The sequence below is a fragment of the Coregonus lavaretus genome (genome assembly GCF_964263955.1).
Source record: "Coregonus lavaretus genome assembly, chromosome: 8".
NCBI lineage: Eukaryota > Metazoa > Chordata > Actinopteri > Salmoniformes > Salmonidae > Coregonus > Coregonus lavaretus.
In genome coordinates, this window is record NC_139995.1 from 17,412,250 (window position 1) to 17,415,921 (window position 3,672).

The following is a 3,672-nucleotide window of genomic DNA, read 5'->3' on the forward strand; positions in this document are numbered from 1 at the left end:
GGGGTTTATCGGCGGTTGGCATCCAACGTTATGGTGCATTACCGCCACCTACTGTACTGGAGTGTGGGCCAGAGAAGGAGAAACTAAATCCTACCTGCCAGCCACGTTGCTCTTAAAAAAGGTAACAAAATATTTGAGACTATATCTAATGACGTTCTACTCAATATACTATTTAAACTAATTTCCTGTATCCCCTTCTCCCTCATACTAGATCTCATCCTCTCTCTTTCCCTCTGATACTGCCCACACTGTAGCAATACATGCTCCACAGTCTATGTTTCCTGGCAATAATCACACTTTCCTGTTGGATGCTTTCCTATCACATTTAATGTCATATTTAACTGGCTGTGTCCCACCCTTAATCTTGTAAAAATAGCCTCCTCTCTTCTGTCCCTTCCTTCCGTCCTCCCCTCCCTGACTTTCCTCTGTACTTCAAATACATGTCTGCCCTTATGATCTCTATTCCACTGCTTCTGCCATCTCTGCACCATCACTGTATATATCAGACTTTTTGCCTCTGCCTTGCTCATTGAAACTACAACATCAACATCCCCACTACTAAGGGCTTGTTTAGCCAGTACATCAACTGCCTCGTTCCCCTCCACCCCCACATGGGCTGGGACCCAAGTAAATATTTTTTGTATACCCATCTGTCTAATCCTGCCATGGGTTTGTAGCACCTCATAAAGCAGGTATTGTCTTCTACGTGAGCTAAAGGACTGGAGACTCATTAACACTGTACATGAATCAGAGCAAATAACTACTCTGTCTGGTTTGACTTCCTCCACCCACTGCAAGGCCAACAGTATGGACATCAGCTCCGCTGTATATACAGCCAGATGATCTGTAATAATTTCCTGACTTCCACCCCACATTCCTGCACTACAAATGCTGACCCAGTACGTCCTGTCCTTGGATCTTTTGAACCATCTGTGTAAATGGCCACAAAATCCTGATACACAGTATCCAGACGTCTCTTAAACAAATCAGATGGATCAACACTCTCCCTATCTGTCTGTAGTCTCTCCAACACTTCTAGATCAACTACTGGAGGCGGGAGTAGCCATGGTGGATTTACAGTAATAGCTACCCTTGGACTAAAATCCCTTCCATACAGACCCATCTCCTTCGCCTGGGTATTACCCACCCACCCAAAGCTTGTGTTCTGTCTTTGCTCATGTTCCCAGCATGCCTGTAAAATCCCTTTCGCAGGATGAGACACCCCATGTCCTTGTAGATTGACCCAATAATTCATTGCCAGCTGCTGTCTCCTAATCTGCAATGGCATATCCCCCATCTCCACCTGTAATGCAGCCACTGGGGACGTCCGAAACGCCCCACTACATATTCGGAGTACTTGCCCCTGTATGACATCTAACCTTTCCAATGAGGTCCGGGCTGCCGAACCATATGCTATACTGCCATAGTCTATTACAGATCAGATCAATGCAACATACATGGTCCTCAATGAGGAACGCCCAGCCCTCCACTCCTTCCCGTCAGACAATCACAACATCCGGTTAATGCTCTTCAAAATAATAGCTCAGCAAGCCCAAAATACGGAAATACAGCATACACTCCCAAGCACCTGATTCTCCTCAAAGATGATCTATTTCATAGGACGGATGAACCCGGCAGCTAGGGAGTACTCAATGTAGGTCTCCATAGCCTTGGTCTCCGGACCCTACAGCGAGTACAGTCATCCCCGGGGCGGAGTGGTGCCTGGGAGAAGGTCGATTCCGCAGTCGTAGGGTCGGTGTGGCAGAAGCGAAGTGGCCCGGGTCTTACTGAACACCTCCCAGAGGTCCTGTTACTCTGCGGGAATGGCGGAGAGGTCCGAGGCAACTTCCGAGCCCCCAGGAAGACATCCCAAGGCAGGCTGCGCTGACGTCAGGCAACGAGCGTGGCAGAATGGGCTCCAGCCCATGATGGCACCAGTAGACCAGTCAATAAAGGGGTTGTGTCGCTGGAGCCAAGAGAAACCCAATACCACGGGAACCTGAGGAGACTTAATTAGCAGGAATTGGATCGTCTCGCTGTGGTTCCCTGATACTCGTAGGTTGATGGGGGTGGTATTGTGGGTGACCCGGACTATAGAGTGCCCATCCAGCGCTCTAATGTCCATGGGAATGGAGAGAGGCTGAGTGGGGATGCCCATCGCCCCCAGAGTCGATGAGTACCCGGAGAGATCTCGACTGGTTCCCCCACAGCAAGATGGCATGAAAGGGGGTGTGAGTAAGGGGAGAGGAAAAGCTATCCGTATGGCCCACCAGAGTACTCGCTCCTACCGGTGAGCCTGGTCTTTTAGTGCACATGTGGACACAAAATGACCAGTAGTCCCGCAATACAGGCAACTCTTCGTGTGAAGCCTGTATTGCCGTTCGGCTGAAGACAGCCTAGCTCTGCCTAGTTGCATCGGCTCGGGAAGAGGTGAATCGGCAGACTTCGGAGACTCTCGGGGGAACTCGGGTAGCCTTGGGTTCTCTCGGCAACGGAGCCGTCGGGACTTCCGGGATGCCTTGGAGGTGAGATGGAATCCTTCCTCTCCTTCCTTCGTTCCCATAGTCGCCCATCGATCCCAATGGTCAAGGCAATGAGCGAGTCGAGATCCGTCGGTAGTTCCCGGGCTGCAAGCTCATCCTTTACTTCCTCAGATACTATGTGCAGGAATGTGTCGAACAGCGCTTCCGGGTTCCAGGTACACTCAGCTGCCAACGTGTGGAAATCCACTGCATAGTCTGCCACACTGCCAGATTCTTGCTGAAGCTGGAGTAACTTCCGGGCAGCCTCTCTCCCGGACAATGGAGCATCGAAAACCTTCTTTCCCTCCTGCATGAACTCCTCCAGACTGAAGCATATGGCCGACTGTTGTTCCCACACTGCCGTAGCCCAGGCGAGAGCCCTCCCGGACATTAGCGTGATGAGGTACACTATCTTAGAGCGGTCCGAGGGGAAGGAGGAAGGCTGCAGCTCGATGATGAGCGAACACTGAGCGAGAAATGCCCGACAGGTTCCCGACTCTCCAGCGAAGCGTTCCAGGGGAGGTAAGCGGGGTTCTCGGGAAACCGGGGAGGCCGAGCTGCTAACAGCCGGGTTACTGAGGGGCTGGGAGGTTACCGTCGTGGTAGGCTGCCTAACAGACAACCCTCTGAATTGCTCCAGCAATGTGTTAAATGCTCGGTCATGGCGTTCGGCCAAGGTCTGGAACCCTTCCATGAGACCAGGAAGCAACTCCTCGTGCCTTCCAATGGTGGCTCCTTGGGAGGAGATGGCATTGCGGAGCTGGTCCGAGTCTGCTGGGTCAGTCATGGCCAGTTCGTACTATCACGTTTCAGGAGAAGACCCAGATGCAGACAGTGTCGAAGTAACAAAAGTTTATTACAAAAACAGGGGGCAGGCAAATGACAGGTCAAGGGCAGGCAGAGGTCAGTAATCCAGATCAGAGTCCAAAAGTTACAGAACGGCAGGCAGTCTCAGGGTCAGGGCAGGCAGAGGTCAATAATCCAGGGTGGTGTGACAAGGTACAGAACGGCAGGCAGGCTCATGGTCAGGGCAGGTAGAATGGTCAAAACCAGGAAGACTAGAAAACAGGAACTTGAAAAAGACAGGAGCAAGGGAAAAAACGCTAGTAGGCTTGACGAAACAAAACGAACTGGCAACAGACAAACAGAG